This window comes from Notolepis coatsorum (assembly GCF_963971535.1).
Source record: "Notolepis coatsorum genome assembly, chromosome: 15".
Classification (NCBI taxonomy): Eukaryota; Metazoa; Chordata; class Actinopteri; order Aulopiformes; family Paralepididae; genus Notolepis; species Notolepis coatsorum.
The window spans coordinates 98,693,000-98,715,704 of record NC_140179.1 but is presented as its reverse complement, the minus strand read 5'-3'; the positions used below and the strand labels follow the sequence as shown (position 1 = coordinate 98,715,704).

General features: G+C 46.0%; 1 protein-coding gene across 1 annotated transcript in view; it reads right to left on the bottom strand.

The window, feature by feature from the left end:
• Positions 1–22,705, bottom strand: part of dock4b (dedicator of cytokinesis 4b) — a gene marked incomplete at its 3' end in the record, with an annotated part of 397,129 nt that overhangs the window by 371,292 nt on the left and 3,132 nt on the right.

Sequence of the window (22,705 nt, the reverse complement as noted above, 5' to 3'; positions counted from 1 at the left end):
GGGGCCCGGAGAAGTCCATGATGCCAGCATCAAGACCCCACCAGGTGGGCACGTAGTGCCCCGCCCCCCACATCGCCAGCGTATTCGGACAAAGGCCCCTCAGTTACTGCACCTGGTATTCCCAGGCGGAACCAACCAGGCCAGTAAGCCGAGCGGGCCCCGTCCCCCCAATAGTACACCGCCTGGCACACTGACCCTGCAGAATAGGCAGTCAGCATGGCCGTAAGCACACAAAAAAGGTTAACCAACGGAAGCAGGCAGCGCACCGGGGAAAAACCAGGCAACAGGCTGTTAACCCTAGCCTGGAGACTGCGGACGAGACAGGCGCCAGAGGGGACAGCTGAACACAGCCGCCCCGGCGGAAGGAGCGTAAGCTGGCGGTGTTGCATGACCAAGCCTCCATTTAACAACCCCCACCCAGAGGGGTCGAGGCAGAGAAGGCTGACACGATTGGCAGACGTCATGAACGTGCAGGGGCACCCTCAACCGGTGAACCCGGGAGTTGACACTGCTCCAACACACCAGGGAATCAACCACCTCGGTGTTACCCAATGCGGTGGTTGTTCCTATAACCCCTCAAGAAAAAACTCCAAAACACACCTGCGGGTATACACCGGCTATACCGCAGTACAAGTGTTTCAGTTTCCAAAAAGGGTTAACCCAGGCCTACGGGTCGCAAACATCACTTCGGACCGGGCCTGGCGGTACGGGAAGCACAGGGTCACCAGAGGAGGTCAAAAAAACCACCCCCACAGGCCCCTCTTCGCCATGCGTGAGAGAGGAGCGAAAAACAATGGAGAACCAGCCCCTAAGCACACCGTACCTGGTATTCCCCGGCGGTCTCCCAACCAAGTACTAACCAGGACCAACCTGTGTAGCGGCCGAGATCCGACGAGATCGAGCGCGTACAGAATGGCATGGCTGTAAGCCATGACGACAGTGCTGAGTAAAAACATACCCAACCAGGGTCTCCATAGCGCTTAACCCTGTGACACCCAGACCGACCTGGCATTTTTCCCCCTGAAAAAAGCCCAAGTCCCTCAGGGTACCAGAACAGCAGATCTGCATCCCCGGCGGACAACGGGTTCAACTGATCTGGACCAGCGTGACCAGAACCAGTCCCGTGCCCTAACCACGCCGACATGCCCCAGGAAAAGGGCAGATATGCGTGTTGATCTTAACATGAAAAGAAGGCGCCACCCAGACGTCGGGACGAACCGCGCCTGGTGGCCCACCCCAAGGGCGTGAGACCCCACTACATATGTTCAGATCCATCCCGTCATCATCCCCCAGACATGAACGAGGATCCGTCGACAACCCACCCAGGTCATGGGATGTGGTCGCCGGAAGAGGAAAAACCCCCATCTCAGTTGCTTTATAAAAACGCTGTTTCAACCACAAGCAACTAAGGCGTGCCAGTCAATCGCCTGTTTACAGCGAGCTAGCACTATACGTGCGTCGGGACACACCCCCATCAATGAACAGGCTATTTAGACCTGCCATTGAATCCCCAAGGCGCCCAGGGGAACGACAAGAGGGGTGTGACACTCCCTAACTCCAACACTTCTGGAATAGAAAGAAGGAAGCATCAACAGTATGTATCCCAGTCTACACAGCCGGGGTAAAAAATGTTCACATTTTTACATCCCACCACCCTCCCATAGGAAAGAGACGGGGATCCCCAGAGAGACTTCCCACGCGAGCTGTACAGATTGAAAAGAATATATTGCACCTTGAGCCATGTAAAAAACTGGTTTTAGGGCCTCCGGGGAAGAGGCACCGAACCCATACACACTCAATAAACGAATTGAATCGAATATACATACAATAGAAAAGGACCCTTCTAGAGGGTCCACTCACTTTGACAATCTGAGGAGGAAGGCTCTGTACTCTGATGGAGGCTTCCTCACATGGATCACATGGAAGAAGGAGTCCGAACTCACAGAAGGCCTGAGTAGGCGCTTGGTGAGGAGGAGCCCTGACCACCCCCCCTGAAAACAGATCCATCACATGGACCTGAACAGCACACGGAAGTCCTACCAACAGAGACGCGCACGGTGACGTACTCTATGGCGGGGGAATTCCTGCGGTGCACACGCCCAATATACCAGGCCGTGGGACCAGGAACTCCCTCCCCCCCCCCCCCCCCCCCCCCCCCGTAACGTGCCGAACCGCCACGTGACGGGAACCTTGAAGGACAGGGGGTGTACCCCTGACCGACAGAACAACGGGGAGAGGAAAGGTTACCAGTTCACCCCTTTACGACCCCACACCCATGATACGACGTAACGACAAAAAGAGAATATGACACAGTCATAGTCAACCCTATGAAGCGTTTCACAGCTCCACACAGCGCACGAGCTAACCTGCTATCTGATTTTTACTAAGGAAAAACACAGAATAGAGAGGGCTCTAAGAACCCCGGTCCAACATACACATGTGCTTCTGTGGTCAGTACAACCCAGTTGTAGGTCACATGACACACACAACCCATCATCATCACAATGAGAGAATACATCATTCTTGATTAGTATCGACCACAGGCCTTGCAAGCACACATGACCGCAACCAAACCAATTTCCCTTTAGGAAATAAGTTTCTCCAGCAGATTTAGCACAACCTCAGCAATCAAGCTGAGAGTTACATCGTATCCCTACCACACAAAAGACACAATTAATGCACAACATGTCTGATAGGAGGTGATAAAGTCCCCAGGGAACCGGGGGGGGAAAAACACAATCCTCCTATTTTACCCTCAATACGGCCAGTTAAAACAGGAAAACCTGTTAATGTGTGAACTCACTGTCCATTGTCATTACAGTCTGAGAAAGAACATTCTTTTACTCACTCGTCACCAAGCATAGCTTCATAGGTTAGTTGCCTTAGTAGTGAGTACACGGTACACATAAACACCATGATGTTTCTCACACAACAACCAGATCAATACATCACGACCTGCACAGAGAAGCTACTGCCAGTGACAAAAACAGCTCACACACAACCCGCAACGTATCTCAAATGCATTGCAACAACACACGTTTTGGGAAAAAACACCGTCATTCACAATACATTTAGCAAGGTAAAACCAGAAGACGTGTTATGAGGGTCTGGCCAACCCCGTACCTGCCCGGAACGCAGATCAGCGAAGTGCAGTCATAAGCCACCGTAGAACACAGCCCTCTTTGTTGACGCAATCCCCGTCTAGGCTCAGGCAGGGTTGACGAACATCCCCTGTCAAAGATGACGTCGTGGTCAAGAGTGTAAAACATGTTAAAAATCAAAGCACGTTCAACAGAATAGCATCAAGCTAACGGCTGCTCCAACCGTTCGGGTGCTATCGCTTCCGCTCGCGAGACGCCGATCTACGACGCACGCGATCAGGAGCGAGCTCCCGGCGGCGCGCGAGAAGCCTAAGCTACCCCGCGCCAGGCCACCGACCGGCTAACCGTAAGCTATGAACATGTAAACAATGACATAACACTCACCCAGACAGGCCGCCGTTCTGAACCCTCCTCACTTTTTAAGAGAAAAGAGAAAACAAGACGTCAACACCGCTTCACAACGGTGACAATAACACGTCCGGCGGAATCAGCACAGTACCAACTGGCCTGTATAGCTGACTTTGAACATGAATCTGCCGCTATCGCACATTACATGCACATATCCCCTCGTGAAGGAATACTCTCATTTGGATATGAAAGATGGGGTCTTAACACGGTGACAGAGAGAATCCACTCGTCCAGAACACACAGGGATCACCAGTGTCAATGGTCGCGGCCCACTAGTTAAAACTAAAATGGTCGCCAGACCAAGGCCTTCTGTCGCCTAGACGGCTAAACAAAGGACCCTAGCCTGGGGCCGGTTTCCATAAACTTTGTCTAGTAGCCCCCATAGCACCAACAGACAAGTGGAGCCCGCCAGCAAACACTACTCACCCAACCTGGAACGCACCGCTCCTCACAACAGCGGCATGTCCGACAGTTCAGCTGTGGCCTGACAGGTTTCACCCCAACAAACACAGCAAGGAACTGCAGTTGAGAAGCATGCAGCGGCGTGCTCCCAATACGAAAACCGGTGGAGGGTTTGTAGAATGATCATCATCTTCTAGACACTCCAGTACGAAGACAATATCGCCGTATTTTCTCGAAAATAGTGAGAGAGAAAATAAAGATATGATGTCAACGTATCCTTGTTTCCCAAGCTGTTCCTAATCCAATTTCTTCCATCATGGTGTCAAGTGTGGGGATCTACCGAGGCACCTCTTCCTTGTGGTGAAAGCGAGAAGGAGGAGAGCAGGTGACCACACACCTGCTTATGAAGGTAAGCTGATGAGGGGTGTGGTCAGACTAATACTGGTATTAGAGGTACATTTGTGGTTTATTCAGTACGCGTGCACGTACGCGAGATAGTGCAGAAGGCGATGCCAAGCTAAGCCACTAACGATACAGAACCCTTTATTATCACACAACCGCGAAACTAATGATGCTAATGATGGAGCATCGCCGTCGGTTGTGTGATAGTAAAGGGCTAACCTTCTGTATTGTCGCAGTGAAAGGGTTAAACCGGCTGTCGTGTGGTAGTGAAAGGGTTAATCTAGTCAAGGTAAGTTCCCACGGAGGCTCTTTTTCAGCCAGCGCCCTGCTTCACATGGTTCACACCACACTCACACCTGTACCACCACAGTCTGACACCTCTGGCACTGAGCAGCTCCACCGCAGGAGTTGAACTGATTTCTCGGCTAACGTCGCCTAGTTTGTACAGTTCTTCTACAGATCGAAATGAGTCGGTGGTGGTTATTATAGTAATAGTGTCAAAGAGATAATTATGTGACATTAATTAAAATGTTGTTGGTCTGTTATTATTCCTCTTCACAAAAGGAACTCGGCAGAATGCGAGTCTGTTTTATTTTGTCCGATGAGCTAAACCAAAAGATGGTCTGTTTGTTAGCATAATTGCTTGCATTTCTCATTATCTAATAATAATAATAATGCTCCAATAAGGCGGAACCAAAAAAGTGTCAAAGTTTCTCGTTGATTTCCTGGGGTGACTACTTTGCGACGTAACTCCTCCCGTCCGTTACAGAGCAAAACACCCCGAAGTATTAATTTCAATAACACGGGTGATTTAATTGAAAGGGGAAAAGTGGAGGAGTATGTGTAATTATTGTAACGAATGTATTCATTAAAAAAGCCAACGGGGAGGAGTGGGATGTGAGTTGCGTGACAAAGAGACGTTACAAGAGCCGTTGTATCTCTGGAGCTGCTCTACGCCAGCGAGCGGCCCGTGGGGCTTCAACGCCACTTTATCATCAGACGTCCTGTCAGCTCAGAGTTCTGCTGAGACCGCGGGAAACACACACACACAACACACACACACACACACACACACACACACACACACACACACACACACACACACACACACACACACACACACACACACACACACACACACTGCTGCATACACAGAGACACACAAACGCTCAACACTCGAACATGCATCACGTACACAGACACACACGCACACGCACGCACACACACACACGCACACGCACACACGCACACGCACGCACACACACACACACACACACACACACGCACCATGGGATATGCGGAGCAGTCAGATATGGATCCAGAGAGGAGAGAAAAGGTGGGGGGGGGGGGGGGGGGGTAGACAGATGGGCAGGGGAAGAGATAAAGGTGACAGAGATAGAGGGAGAGGTGCAGTGGAAGAGAGAGGGAGACAAGAGGTACAGAGGGAGGTGCAGTGCAGTGGGAGAGAGAGAGAGAGAGAGAGAGAGAGAGAGAGAGAGAGAGAGAGAGAGAGAGAGAGAGAGAGAGAGAGAGAGAGAGAGAGAGAGAGAGAGAGGGGGGGGGGGGGGGGGGGGCAAGAGAAAGAGAGAAAAAGAGGGAGAGAGGGGGGTAACAATGTGAGAGAAGAGAATTTGAGACCGAAGACCAATATCACACTCAATCTTAGGAAGTTGTTTTCTTCACATAATCCCTATGAGACACGTTATACATGTAGGCCTTTCATCAGATGACACCTGCAGCACCCCTGGAGCAGATAGGGGGTGCGGTGCCATGCTGCTCAAGGACATTGAAACAGGGAAGTCAGTAAGAAGTCACATTTGTCACAAAACATCTGAGAATGTCTTAATGAGAATCACAGTTTTAGTCCAACATCACGCAGTGCAGATGATGTCATAATCAATGTTGACAAAACTCAGTCTCGTGATTTCAATTTGTTCCCACATTGTCGGCCCTGTTGCCCAACAACACACTGAGCAGGAGGAAGAGAAACAGGTTGAGACAGAGCTGTGAGCAACAGTGTCTGTCTGTTGCAGAGTCACGTGGCACTGACCCGTTGTGATGTGTCGCGGGTTTGAGTTCACACTAGGGTGGGGGGCGATGTGCTGGAACACGGAGAGGTTATAATCATGCACGTGGTCAAATCGCCATGGTTACATAATACAAATCTATTGTTAAAACGTGGCTAATCAAATACAATTTAGGTTAGGAGGAGTTCAGTAGAGGAGTTGACTTTCTCTGGCCAGGAATAAGGGTCATTCTGTGGGGTTTGTCTTTCGTTTTAAGCCATCTGGGAGAAAAGGGGCGCGGGGGAGGGAGGACCGTGTCCAAGGAGAACAAAGAGGATACAGGAAGGGAGAGGAGGTGTTATAACAAAAGGCCTTGAAAGGAAATTCCACAGTGATTATGCCCAAAATCATCATATCACAAAATTGTTCTTAGTTCCACCAGTATGACAGTGTTTCGTTGTCCAGTAGTTACGATATGATACTTTTTTTTTTACCATTCAAAATGGCATGTTTTGAGAAAGATCATGACAACAAGTGACATTTTGAATTTTGAATTTTAAAACTGAAATATAAAATGTATATAGTCGAATCTAATTGTTAAAAGACACATGGCAACATTATGGGAAATGCGTGGGCTGTGCGCTCGGCAGAAAGTTATCCGGCTGCGTGCTAGACTAGCTTAGCACAAATTAATGGAAGCGGATACGGACCAGCTAGCAGAGGGAATTGGTATATATCTGCTTGTCTCTTGAATCTGGAGAAGATTTAAATCTAGGATTTAAATAGCGTCTTTCAAGAAACCCAAGGCCGCTTTACAAAGAGAGCATCTCAGCCGCGTTATTTTTTCGCGTGACGAGCTGTGTCTTTGCCCATTTCCGCCTCGAACAGCATGCAAACTACCTAACGCCTAGTTTATCACTGGTTAAGCTTAGGCGTCTCTTTCGAAGTTGGTTAAGGTTAGAGTTTGGAATCAGGGCTGGTGTTCTATCGCCCTGCGCTAAGACAAACTCTAACCTTAACCAACTTCGAACGAGTGCCTAAGCTTAACCGGCGAAAGAAACAGGCGTCACACGATTGGGCGCACATGTCACATGACCAGAAACGTCAGTGGCTAATCAGAGAGTGTCTCCGCAAAATGCGGCTATGAAAAAAAATAACGCATCTCAGCCGGAAGAGAGTTCCAGAGGGTGGGAGCCGCAACGCTGAAGACTCTGTAGGCTGTGTGGGGGATGGAAAGCAGATCCGTGTCTGAGGATCGCAGCCTCTGGGAGGGAGTGTAGGGGTGGAGGAGGTCTGATAGGTATTGGGGTGCAATGCAAGGGCATGGAGGGATTTGTAGGTAACGGACGGGGACTTGACCAGGAGCCAGTGGAGGTGGATGAGGGTGGGGGGGGTGATGTGCTGATGCAGGGCTTGGTGCAGGTGAGAGAACCCTGGCAGCTGAGTTCTGCACAGAGTGTAAAGGAGAGTCCAATGATACATAATGTTGCTGTATTCCTTTAAGCTAGAGATATCTGCAGTGCAGTCAGTGTTTGGATCTGTAGGTTTCTGTCTATATGTGTCTTGCTATCTCTCTCTGTGGCGTGGCTTCATCTGAACAATCGCTTCATTCATCCTGACCACGGCTTCAGCACTGATGACCTTCCCATCAGTGGCTCGATACTGATATCAGACATCAGACTCAACTCTTAATACGTACATTTCCGATCTCCTGTCCTTTTATGTCCCCTCACAAGCCCTAAGGTCCTCCACAGCTGGTCTTTTAATTGTTCCTGGGGTGCCCCAAAGGCAAATTGGGGCATCTGCTTTTAAATTCTATGCACCACAGCTGTGGAACACAATCCCAAAAAATATTAGAGAGGCTGGCTCAGTAGACATTTTTAAACGACAGTTGAAAACATACCTTTTTAATATTGCTTTTAATTAGCAACTCTTTTTATTATTTTTTCTTTAAATACTCGATTTTATCCATTTTCTTTACTTGTGATTTTGACTGTGTGGTTTACTTTATGTTCTTTTGTTATTATTCATTGTTTTATCTTTCTTTTATCATGTAATGTGAAGCACTTTGGGCTGAATCTTGTATGAAAAGTGCTATATAAATAAAGTTACTATTATTATTATTATTATTATTATTATTATTATTATTATTATTATTATTATTATTATTATTATTATTATTAATATGTGTAACGTGTACAAAATCAAGACAAATTTACTTGATTTCTGCCTCTTCCACATTATACATTTATAGAATAAAAATGCCTTTTAAGAAACCCCGCCCCGTTGCACATTTACACTGAACCGAAGCAAAGTGAGCCATAATAAACTGACCAGTGTCCAATTTCTACGGTGTTTTATATTGTTGTCCATCACTCCCACGCAGTTGACGCGAAATGACTGAAGGGCCAGGAGTCATGACTGGGAGGAGTACTGCAGCCAAGTCACTACTGCAGGCCAAGTCACTACTGCAGACCAAGTCACTACTGCAGACCAAGTCACTACTGCTGCAGACCAAGTCACTACTGCAAGTCACTACTGCAGACCAAGTCACTACTGCAGACCAAGTCACTACTGCAGGCCAAGTCACTAGTGCAGACCAAGTCACTACTGCAGACCAAGTCACTACTGCAGGCCAAGTCACTACTGCAGACCAAGTCACTACTGCAGCCAAGTCACTACTGCAGACCAAGTCACTACTGCAGCCAAGTCACTACTGCAGGCCAAGTCACTACTGCAGACCAAGTCACTACTGCAGCCAAGTCACTAGTGCAGGCCAAGTCACTACTGCAGACCAAGTCACTACTGCAGCCAAGTCACTACTGCAGACCAAGTCACTACTGCAGACCAAGTCACTACTGCAGACCAAGTCACTACTGCAGCCAAGTCACTACTGCAGCCAAGTCACTACTGCAGCCAAGTCACTACTGCAGACCAAGTCACTACTGCAGACCAAGTCACTACTGCAGGTCAAGTCACTACTGCAGACCAAGTCACTACTGCAGACCAAGTCACTACTGCAGACCAAGTCACTACTGCAGCCAAGTCACTACTGCAGACCAAGTCACTACTGCAGCCAAGTCACTACTGCAGCCAAGTCACTACTGCAGCCAAGTCACTACTGCAGACCAAGTCACTACTGCAGACCAAGTCACTACTGCAGACCAAGTCACTACTGCAGGCCAAGTCACTACTGCAGACCAAGTCACTACTGCAGACCAAGTCACTACTGCAGCCAAGTCACTACTGCAGCCAAGTCACTACTGCAGACCAAGTCACTACTGCAGCCAAGTCACTACTGCAGACCAAGTCACTACTGCAGACCAAGTCGGTAATTCCAGCATCAAAAGGCTAGGAGAGTAAACCCACTACACCACACACAACCATTTCCAATATCAACTCATAAATAATACATTTACCGTATATCTCTTCACAGCACATCCTTGGTTATAATGTATAATATGATGAATAAACTCTGAATAGACTAAAACCTGAATGAAGCACAACAATAATGGCTATATAGTCCATTAATAAGTCCATTGTCTGCTCTTTGTTTGGCTAAGAGGGCCAGGGACAGGGACAGGGCACTGTTATTTTCTATTGGAAGGTTTGTGTGGGATATGAACGCCGTAAGGGGTCATCTCTGCACACTGGGTCACACACACACACAGACGCGCATATTAGACACACACACACACACACAAAATCAATGTACACTTCCTATTTGATCAATAGGCACAGGGCAGGGCAGGCCTATTACAGCCGTAGGATATGAATAACTGAAGCGGCCGAGCACGGCACATTGTGGTGTCCTAGTAATATTTCCCCCCCCTCCGGCTTTTATTTTAAACGAGCAGGCAGCAGCAGAGACAAGTGTCTCTCAGCGCATAAACAGCCTCCTTTCAAATGCCAATCACAGTGATCGTCACTGGCGGATGCCCTTCATTTATGAAAATGGCGATGTCAGTCATCTTCCCCCCGGGCCCCCACCCGCCCCATCCCACACCGCATGAGATATACACACAGAAACGATGCAGACGACACGTCGCACACAGCCTCCCGGTCTCGCTGCTGCTGCTGTCGTGTGGCTGGTGAATTCTTAATAGGACACATCCCATTAACCTCCCCCTCTGGGATCACAGATTGATATCGAGGGGGGGGGGGGGGGTAAGGGGGGGGGACCACAACCAACCGATACCAAACAAACCCCTGGAACAGACCAGTCCATCCATTACAATGGAACAGCTATGAGAAAAAGGAGCCCATTACTCCAACATAGGGGTTCTTCTAAAAGTCATATTAGCTTCATCAGATCCTATATGTAACGGTTCCCCCGGTCCTGCTCCACAGCCAGGGTGCGCCCGTTTGGTCGCATTTTGAGACCAAATATCAGCGCAGTGCGACTGGATGTTTTCCCTTGTCGCACTGGTGCACCTCCCAGCAGGTCTGTCTGTGTGTGAGTGTGTGTGTGTGTGTGTGTGTGTGTGTGTGTGTGTGTGTGTGTGTGTGTGTGTGTGTGTGTGTGTGTGTGTGTGTGTGTGTGTGTGTGTGTGTGTGTGTGTGTGTGTGTGTGTGTGTGTGTGTGTGTGTGTGTGTGTGTGTGTGTGTGTGTGTGTGTGTGTGTGTGTGTGTGTGTGTGTGTAGCGTCTTTTTCCCGGCCATGTGCGTTCTAAAAAAAATATACAAAGAATCTCTGCATTTGATTGGTTCTAACACGTGCATTATGCAAAGACCAGCCCTGATCTGCCTCTGATTGGCTCTGATAGTTATTTACTGAATGACGCCACTGCGCCACTGTGAAACCTGAAACCAAAATATATACCTTTTGGAAGGAATGGCTGGTTCAATTTCCCTGGCTCCGCTACGATAAAGCGACAAACAGTATGGTTTGCATGTATTGCAAGGAGTGTGGTCCTAATATGGCTGGCAGTACTGCGTTTGCCGTCAGAGCATCAACATTCAGAATAGAAACATTAAAAAAGCATAGTGTCTCCAAAAAACACATACTGTGTCGTGACAGGTGTGTTGCCAGCACATCAACAGTGCCTCTCCACGAAGCATTTCAGCGCCAGACAGCGGCAAATAGAAAAAGCTGCCTGGATACAACCTGGATTTAGACTACTGGAGCTGAGCTGAATGTGTTAAAATAGACATAAAAAGTGAAGGATTGGACTTTGCTAACTGTAATACAATGTTATTTTTTCATAGGAGTCTATGCTGCCAAGTCAAGCACAGCACTTTTTTCCCCTTCTTCTAAACAATTGAGGTTATTGCAATCTTATTTACATTTTTAAGCTCCAGTGGAATTTTGTGAGACAATTAGTTTGAAAGCCATTTGTCTGAACTATAAGACCTGCTGTGTGTCATATGACAATTTCTTGTTTGTGATTTAAATAGGTAAACGGTAACGCTTAAAATGTATTATTGCAGCGGCAAGAGGCGCGGTGAAAATGTTTGGGTGCACCAAAATTATGTGCTGGTGCACTTAAATGAAAAAGTTAGGCTGGAGCAGTGTTAATTTTGGCAGCTATTTTCATTTTAGTCTTAGTCTGACTCATGTGTCAAGTGCTCCTTTTTTGTTTTCATCAAATCATCTGCATTTATTTTTCGTTTGTCAGTTTTAGCCAACTAAATGTCTGAGCATTTTAGTCTTAGTTAGTGTTAAGTCTCGATTTTGTCTTTTTTGTTTTTGTCTAGATTTAGTCGCAGAAAACTGATGATTTTTGTCTAGTTTTCACTAATGAAAAAGGGCATTTTATATTTTTATATTGTAAATAATGCAATTCTATTTATTAAGTATAGTCTAGCCAAAACCCTATCAGCTGATTCACAATAAGTTCAGTAGAAAGCTAGAAGCCCAATAGTAACCAAACATTCCTTGAAATGGTCAATAGATTCAGAAATAGTCAGACATGAAAAGGAATGGAACATATTCTGATTTAAATTGCTTATTTTATTTTTTAACCAACAAAGGAACATTAGGATAGTGTAAATACACAGTACACACTGATTGCAATTCTCACTGGGACCTACTGTACAAATTTCACACACGTCACACACATTCCCTTTTGTCCCTCTCGTTGTCGTCGCGGGGAAAAGCTTCGTTGACGAAGATCTTTCGTCATCAATTTCGTTGACAAAATTAACACTGGTCTGGAGCCCTGTCCACAACCCCCATTTGTCCATGGACATTTTCCCCCCGGTCCTGCTCCACAACCCCCATCTGTTCATGGACATTTCCCATACCTGAACTACGGCTCTCAACCACCCGGTGGCCTAGTTCAGTGTATTCATCTTTGTTGTCTTGTACTTATTAATGTCTTGTCTGTCATCACTAATCTGTTGTGTGTTCATCTGTTGTCGGTGCTGTGCACCATTGTCTAATTTAGTTTTGTCTTCCTTGTGTTGTATCTATGTGCGGTTTGGTCTTGTCATGTTTTGTATATTTACCTTGTTATGTTTTCTGTTTAGTCATCTCCCCAGCTGCGTGTCATTCACTAATCATCCTCTTGTCTCTAATTAGTCCTTGTACTTAAGTGTGGTCGGCCCAGCAGTCCTTTGCTGGGTCATTACTTGTGTTTGCTGTTCATCGCCGTGAGTACTCTGTTAGTGTTGTGATTATATTGTTTTTTGAGACCACGGTCCTCTTTTATTTTCCTTTTCAAAGTGTTCTTTTAATATTATGCTCCGTGTGTCAATAAAGTGCACGTTATTTTGAAAGAAGCAACCAACGCCTTCCGTCTCCTATCTATCCTCTCCTCGGCCTATACTGCAATTGGGTTCCACACCACATCATGCCATCAAAACGTTCCATTCGTAACACCTATATAACCGAAACCCCGAGTCCTATAAATCACAGATTATGGAGTTCAAGTAAATTGGCCCGACTGAGTGAACGACTTGGTGTTGCTAATTAATATTATGGAAACGTGCATCCCCCCCCCCCCCACCCCCCCCACGCACCCCCTAACGATGCGCTAGCTAGCCAACTGGAGCCTGGTGGTAACTAGGGGTAACCAACACATCACAGACTGCCAACAGCAAGTGTGAGTATGTCGGGGTCAAATGGTAATATCGGGGTGGCGCGAATGCAGGCTTCTCATTGGCCCAGACGGAAGCGGCCGTGGAGCCAGCCCCCCCCCCCCCCCCCCCCCTCACCCCCCCCCCCCCAGCAGCCTAGTGACATAAAAACATATGTGGATAATTACAGTATTGTTGGTGCTGGTGGTGTCACCGTAGCCTCAGACGGGGTGACTGATTTATTCATATCACTGCACAGACGGGCAGGGGGGAGGGTGTGTGTGTGTGTGGTGTGTGTGTGTGTGTGTGTGTGTGTGTGTGTGTGTGTGTGTGTGTGTGTGTGTGTGTGTGTGTGTGTGTGTGTGTGTGTGTGTGTGTGAGTGAGAGATGGTGTCGGGTAGTGAGACAAACACAAAAGGCAGCGGGGTCAAACAAATAAAAAATAATAACAATAAATAATGAAAAACGCATGTAGACTTGACGGTGCCCACGTGAGAGCCCGCCAGAACATAAATATCTTGTTTTCTCGTGAACTAAAAGGTGCTTTCTGCTGTGCTCTTGTCGTCGTTTTTATGATTCATAAAATTCCAAATTCCCACAAAACAGAACTCGCCCCTCGGCGAGTGCATTGGTGTAAAAATAAACGAGTGTCTGTGGATTTCGGTGTTGTTCTCTTTCATAATCTGGGTCCCCTAGAGAGTAAATAGAGCTACAATCTTAAAAACACAAACAGGCGAGTGAGGGAATGTTTTTTTACAAACCCTCTCCGGTCGTCTCTCTGACCATGTTTGCGTCGTAATGGCTATTACCATCTGCATGACTCAACACACACCAGAGAAAACACTCAACTCAGACCGTTGTCATGTGTCACGTGTCCGTTAACAGTCTGTTAACTCTAGCAAGGCGGATGTATTAGTCTACAGCTCATGGATATAGCAGCTGAGATGTCTCTCTTGTTCTCTGTCTGTGTCTCTCGGCCTATCTTTGTCCATCTCCCTGTGTGTGTCTCTCTCTCTCTCTCTCTCTCTCTCTCTCTCTCTCTCTCTCTCTCTCTCTCTCTCTCTCTCTCTCTCTTCACACACACACACTCTCTCATTCTCCGTCTCTCTCTCTCTGTTGGGTTGTCTCACCCTTTTTCTCTGTGTCTCTCTCTCTGTGTCTGTCTGTGTGTCTGTGTCTCTCTCTCTGTCTGTCTGTCTGTCTGTCTGTCTGTCTGTCTGTCTGTCTGTCTGTCTGTGTGTGTCTCTCTCTCTGTGTCTGTGTCTATCTCTCTCCCTGTCTCTCTTTCTTTCTGTGTCTCTCTCCCATTTATTCCTCTCTGCACTCTAATCTAATGCGGCAAGGAGCCTCCATATATTGACTACATATTATTATTGGCAACTACTTCGACGATGAATGATTGTGCAGGACCAGCGTGTGTGTGTGTGTGTGTGTGTGTGTGTGTGTGTGTGTGTGTGTGTGTTGAGTGTGTGCAGCAGCAGCAGCAGCAGCAGTAATAGAGGGGGTGCAATCCTTGCTGATGAAGACCAAGACTGCAGATGAAGAGGCAATTACAAGGCGGTAGGCGTCGGCCTGCCACGCCTCTCCTCCCACCCCACCACACCACACCCCATACTTGACGCTGTGGTTTATTGCATTAGGGAATCTAGGGGGTATAATGACGGAATGGGCCGCAGGGGCCTTCCAAAACAACCTGCTAATCCCTCGTGGGTGGGGGGGGTCCCCCACAATGAGCCCCCCCCCCCCCCCCCCCCTCCGACACGTGCCAAGACCCCCCACTCACACATTACCCCACCCCCACCCCCCAACATCCCAGTCAGTCAGCCACACCAGCCAGAGAAAGCAGGAAAAGCCCCAGGCCTGACAGGGGCCTTCAGCTCTGCAGCAGAGCCTGGGGCTCCAGCGCACTGCAGCCAAGAGTAGAGGCACTCAACCAGCACCGACCTTCCATTCTGTCTTTTATCAGACGCCGCTAGTAATTTTTCCATAGGGGCTCAGAAGAATGGAAACAGAAGGGAAGACGCTATTAAAGCTGGCACCCGCCCTCTCGTCTGTACTAAATCAAATCTATTTAGTCCCAATGCTTTAGCGAACTCTGCCTCCGACACACGCCCAAACGATCCGATCCAGCTCATCTTTTAAATGCTTTAATTACGTTTCACAATTATGATGAGCAATCCCATGCTTGATTGACTGTATCAAAGTGCCTTAATGAGAGCAAGAGGCTCTCTCTCTCTCTCTCTCTCTCTTCTCTCTCTCTCCTCTCTCTCTCTCTCTCTCTCTCTCTCTCAAGCTAACGATTGAAGTCTATTTACTCCAAAACATAATGACCGCCAGCCTCCGTTCTCCTTTCAGAGGCAGATAGATTTGAGGCGTATTGTCGGTCTCCGTGAATGCGTTTGTGAGAGATTATCCACAATCTATTTTCAGAGCTTCTTTAAGCAAACTCTCTTCTTGTGAAGGTGAGAATCCAGAGAATGTGCCCCCCACCTCTCTGTCTCTCTCTCTGTCTCTCTCTGTCTCTCTCTGTATCTCTCTCTCTCTCTCTCTCTCTCTCTCTCTCTCTCTCTCTCTCTCTCTCTCTCTCTCTCTCCCCCTCTCCATCGATTGTGTTGCGACCACAATGTTTCCCACAAGTTCTTAGGTTATTCGTGGTGGTGGCAGACAGTACGCCGGAGTGTGTCAAATATAGTCAAGTGGTGGAAAGAAGTGTGTACTGTACTGTATACAGTACGGCAGGGCGGGGCCATGTGGTCAAGATCATCACAATAACATTTCTTATTTTTGATGAGATAACGATATTTGATGGCATTTGGGTTTTTTTCAGCACAAATTAAAATTACAGCATGATTTGACGTGTTTTTTGGTAATACAATTGTCACTGCGTTATCGCTCAAAGGGGTATATTAAGAGATACACCAATACTGGTGGTAACAGATATCAGTCCAATGCCAGGCTAGAATAGAATATCGGTATCAGATCATTTCCCCCGATACTAAAATCCAATACCAAGAAACACGTCTAAACGTGCCAGAAATCTAAGCAAATTGACTTTCTTTGCTGTATTTCCGACATATTAACTCTCTCTAATGGGAAAGAATTATTATATCTCAATCATTTTTGTCCAATGACCCCAAAATGATCCAAGTTTATACACTGTTGATTAAAAGTAATGGATCGGTACTCTGTATCGGATATTGGAACGTGGGTTTGCTTCTCTCCACCGTCAAACATCCATCCATCATGATCCCACCCCAGCTGACCTTTGATCTTTAAAGAAAACCACTTTGATGTGAAATATTCCTCCGTTTGGCACCGCCATCCAATACATCTCCGTAGGCCGCAGCCCCAGAGAGTCAATTTTAAGAGGCAGATATTAACACCATCAGATCAATGTAATCATTCCGATGGCTGGCTAATGGGAGCCCCGAGCGCCCGGCACAGCGAGACTCATTCATTTTTAATCAATGGACGCGGCGGCGGCCCCCCCGTTCTCCACCGCGGCTCCGCACCAGTAATGCGAATAAAACATCAAACACCCAATACCTCCAATTAGACAGCTTCTCATTTCTCTGCTTTGGCCAGAGATCAAGGATCCAAAGTAATTGCAACCCGCGCCTCGCTCTGTCGAAAAGGGGGTAAAATGTTCACTGAAATGCTTCTCGGCAGGATCGCGTTTAAAATGCCCAACGAGGGACTATCAATATTTACATGTTACATCAGATCTACAGCGTCCGTGTTGGTTAAATATCCAGTGGGAATGAGCGTGTGGAGATACCGTGGGATGGATGATCTCCAGGGTGGGAATCACCAGAGATCCTACGAAACGATATTATCACGATACTAGAGTCACGATACTGTAATATCACCATATTGCTATAAGATATTCCTTTATTGATCCGCTTGGGGATATTCTGGCATCATAGCAGCATGGGGGATGGGAGGTACAGGTATGGGCATGGTAATAGTAGAAAGACGTAAATATAGGCAATTAAAATTCTATTAATGTTAAAAATAAGCACTGTAAATAATATAATTAACTCTGAATATGAGAAAGTAAACAGTGTTTAATCAAAGGTGCAGATGAGGGTCTGTATGCCAGTATATCAGTTATATATTATACGTTACAAAAGATATGGGCTGTAAAACACATATAATCTGAATATATATACTATGAGTAAGTAAAGTAAACAGTATACACACAGGTGCAGTATACACAAGGTGCCCTAACTGGCGTGATATACGTCATACGTTGTAGTCCGTGCAGGTTAGGTGGTAAGAGTCAGACACACGTAGTGATCAGACTGATCCTAGTAGTTCTCCAGTTCTGCTGCCGTTAGTTCTCCGGCTGCTCACTGTTGTGGAGCCTGATGGCCGCTGGTATCGAAGGACTTTATTTATTTATATTGTGATTTATTACCTTTTTTCAACTGAAGATTATGTCCCCAACAGAAATCTTTGTTAACATCTGCAATAATATATGTATTATCTGTTTAATCTTTAAAAAAAAAGATGGGCGGCCGGGTAGTGCAGCGGACTAAGCGTCTGTCTACCACCACAGAGACAGTGGGATCGAATCCAGCTGTGGTGCTTCCGGGTTGGCCGACCGTCCATACTGACACAATTGGCAGTGTTAGCGGGTGGGAAACCCGGCGAGGGTGGGTCCTGGTCGTTGTAAACAGCGACTCCTACAGATCGGTCGGGGCGCCTGCACAGCAAGGGAAGGATCTTAGAGAGGTAGTGTGACCTTCCACACGTTACACTCTCCCAGTGAGAGTCTGCGCTGCCAGGTGAAAAGAAGCGGTGGGCTGGGTACACATGTGTCGGAGGAAGCATGTGATAGTCTCCGCCCTCCCAGACCGACGGTAGGGAGTACAGTGCGCAACGACCAGGAAGGGGATTGGGAATTGGCATAACGACTAATAGGGGTGGGGGGGGGAAATCGATAAGTAGTAGTATCGCGATACTTTGCGTGGCGATACTGTATCGATACAGGGACGCCACGTATCGATATTTAATTATTCATTAAATATATATATATATATTTTTTTTGTATAAGGAAGTTGCATTGTTCATTTCAATACCTGTAATAGTACAGTAGTCCACACACACACACATGTGCATTCAGTTACGTTGGAATATGACTGTAATACAAACAGTTCAGTTTGTCAGGTACATGCAACACAGATTACAGTGTATACATCTGTCTGCTTGAGAACATACCATGTTCTGCAATAAAAATTATTGAAGTGAGATGAACAGACTGAACTTTATTTTATTAGATAAACCATGTTGACAGTTTTACTTTGCAGTTGAAAAAAGGTAATACATTTAAAAAAAATAATAATAATAAAATAAAAAAATATCGCAATATTCGCGATATATCGAGTATTGCGATACTATCGTATCGCGAGGTCTCTGGCGATTCCCACCCCTAACGACTAACATTGGGAGGGGAGAAAAACGGAAAAAGAAGGGGGGAAAAGATCATTCAAAATAAATAAAAAAAAGATAAGGTTTTCAGTGTGTTCACCTCATTACAATATTTGTATTGCAGCAAAATAGGATTGTCAAGCAAAAAAGATAACTTTTTTTTATTTGTATCGATACTTGGAGTCACTGTATCGATATAATATCAGCACACAAAATATTGCAATATATTGCTGTATGGATTTTCCCCACAATGATCTCTAGATGGTCATGCTGTAGGGGAGGGTCTATACTTTGAAGACTATTAAGCCAGAGTTGCAGGGGCTTCTAAAAAGAGCAACAGCTGTTCCCCCTGGCATGAATAATTCAGGATGACATTCCATGTTGAACTCTGACCCTATCCAAGGACCAATGGTCATTTAAACATCATTATTGCTGGTGTGAGGTTATTTTTCCCCAACAAGTTACATTTTTTTTTAATGAAAATCATGATTTAGTTAGGGATGCACCAATACCGACATGGTTATCAGATACTGGTATTCAAGACTTTTCCTTTTAGAAGACTTTTAGAAGCATGTTAGTTCTCTCCAATGGAGGATACAGTAATTATGTCAGTCATTTTGTCCATTCAGAGCGAGTTTTCGGTTTCATTGGCACAAACAAGCACTTTTTGTATACATATTTTGTGGTAATCAATTAAATAAAATAAAGATTGAGCACCCTCAAAAACCACCTAAGTTCAGTTGAAACGGCGGGTAGCCGACTCGAGTAATTGATTACTCATGCCCACCCCTAGTACTGTACCCACTGTCTGACTGTGATTATAGAGTATAGACAGTGTACCTGCTGTCTGACTGTGATTATAGAGTATAGACAGTGTACCTACTGTCTGACTGTGATTATAGAGTATAGACAGTGTTCCTACTGTCTGACTGTGATTACAGAGTGTAGACAGTGTACCTACTGTCTGACTGTGATTATAGAGTGTAGACAGTGTACCTACTGTCTGACTGTGATTATAGAGTATAGACAGTGTACCTGCTGTCTGACTGTGATTATAGAGTGTAGACAGTGTACCTACTGTCTGACTGTGATTATAGAGTATAGACAGTGTACCTAATGTCTGACTGTGATTATAGAGTGTAGACAGTGTACCTACTGTCTGACTGTGATTATAGAGTACAGTGTACCTACTGTCTGACTGTGATTATAGAGTGTAGACAGTGTACCTACTGTCTGACTGTGATTATAGAGTATAGACAGTGTACCTACTGTCTGACTGTGATTATAGAGTATAGACAGTGTACCTACTGTCTGACTGTGATTATAGAGTGTAGACAGTGTACCTACTGTCTGACTGTGATTATAGAGTATAGACAGTGTACCTACTGTCTGACTGTGATTACAGAGTATAGACAGTGTTCCTACTGTCTGACTGTGATTATAGAGTGTAGACAGTGTACCTACTGTCTGACTGTGATTATAGAGTATAGACAGTGTACCTACTGTCTGACTGTGATTATAGAGTATAGACAGTGTACCTACTGTCTGACTGTGATTACAGAGTATAGACAGTGTACCTACTGTCTGACTGTGATTATAGAGTGTAGACAGTGTACCTACTGTCTGACTGTGATTATAGAATATAGACAGTGTACCTACTGTCTGACTGTGATTATAGAGTGTAGACAGTGTTCCTACTGTCTGACTGTGATTACAGAGTGTAGACAGTGTACCTACTGTCTGACTGTGATTATAGAGTGTAGACAGTGTTCCTACTGTCTGACTGTGATTATAGAGTGTAGACAGTGTACCTACTGTCTGACTGTGATTATAGAGTGTAGACAGTGTACCTACTGTCTGACTGTGATTATAGAGTGTAGACAGTGTTCCTACTGTCTGACTGTGATTACAGAGTGTAGACAGTGTACCTACTGTCTGACTGTGATTATAGAGTATAGACAGTGTACCTACTGTCTGACTGTGATTATAGAGTGTAGACAGTGTTCCTACTGTCTGACTGTGATTACAGAGTGTAGACAGTGTACCTACTGTCTGACTGTGATTACAGAGTATAGACAGTGTACCTACTGTCTGACTGTGATTATAGAGTATAGACAGTGTACCTACTGTCTGACTGTGATTATAGAGTATAGACAGTGTACCTACTGTCTGACTGTGATTATAGAGTATAGACAGTGTACCTACTGTCTGACTGTGATTATAGAGTGTAGACAGTGTACCTACTGTCTGACTGTGATTATAGAGTATAGACAGTGTACCTACTGTCTGACTGTGATTATAGAGTATAGACAGTGTACCTACTGTCTGACTGTGATTATAGAGTGTAGACAGTGTACCTACTGTCTGACTGTGATTATAGAGTATAGACAGTGTTCCTACTGTCTGACTGTGATTACAGAGTATAGACAGTGTACCTACTGTCTGACTGTGATTATAGAGTATAGACAGTGTACCTACTGTCTGACTGTGATTATAGAGTATAGACAGTGTACCTACTGTCTGACTGTGATTACAGAGTATAGACAGTGTACCTACTGTCTGACTGTGATTATAGAGTATAGACAGTGTACCTACTGTCTGACTGTGATTATAGAGTATAGACAGTGTTCCTACTGTCTGACTGTGATTATAGAGTGTAGACAGTGTACCTACTGTCTGACTGTGATTATAGAGTGTAGACAGTGTTCCTACTGTCTGACTGTGATTATAGAGTGTAGACAGTGTACCTACTGTCTGACTGTGATTATAGAGTATAGACAGTGTACCTGCTGTCTGACTGTGATTACAGAGTATAGACAGTGTACCTACTGTCTGACTGTGATTACAGAGTATAGACAGTGTACCTACTGTCTGACTGTGATTACAGAGTATAGACAGTGTACCTGCTGTCTGACTGTGATTACAGAGTGTAGACAGTGCCTACATTTGGTTTATCATGTGAAAATAGAAATGAGTGTTGCACTGCAGTGTATGCTGGCATTGCCTTCAATGTTGGTGTTATAGCAGATTTTGCCATCACCAAACCATGAAAAGTAACGATATATGCGGTCTGCCATGCAGCTACCGTCTACTGCCACAAACAATGGCTCTGCTCGGTACTCTTGTCAATACGTTTAGAATCAGTACACGGGCAGTGAAAAAGTGGTATATCGGCGCATCTCAAAAAGTTGCACAATGCATCATGATTAGCAGCACGGTGGTGTAGTGGTTAACACTGTCGCCTCACAGCAAGAAGGTCCAGGGTTCGATTCCCGATTGGGGACCAGGTTTCCACGTTGCCAGGTACCCAGGTGGGGGATCTCCCAGGCCTTTCTGTGTGGAGTTTGCATGTTCTCCCCCTCTGTGCTCGCAAAGGGTTTTCCCCCCCGATAAGACAAACCCAATGGAAAAACATGCACACAACAGATCGCTGACGCTGTCTCGTCCTTGACGAAGACGGGCAGCAAGTTTGGATTGGCCCCCGGCGCGGTACCTCGCCGACGCCCTGTCTGCCCCCGGCTGCCCTTGGGGGGGGGGGACGACGGGATGGGTTAAGCGCAGAGCTCAATCGCATCGGCGACTGAGAAAAAAGACAATGCGTGTGTGTGTGTGTATTCCAGTGTGTGTGTTCCGCTCCCATTGCATGTCGCAGTTTGTTGCATGCCGAATAAAGACCTCTAAAGAGGTCCTGCATTATTATTATTATTATTACGGCCCATGAAGTTATTCTTCAAAAGGAAAACCCAGAACAAATAGTGGAGCAAAAACAGCAACGTTTTTTTTTTTACATTACAGTCACCTCTCCCTGGAATCTGACCACAGAAAAACATCCCTCCAAACCAAACGTATGCTTTACCACCAAGATCTGTTCCAAAAACGCAAACATGATCAAACCTCTCAAGCGTTAAGCACCACGCGGCCTCCTCCGCGACC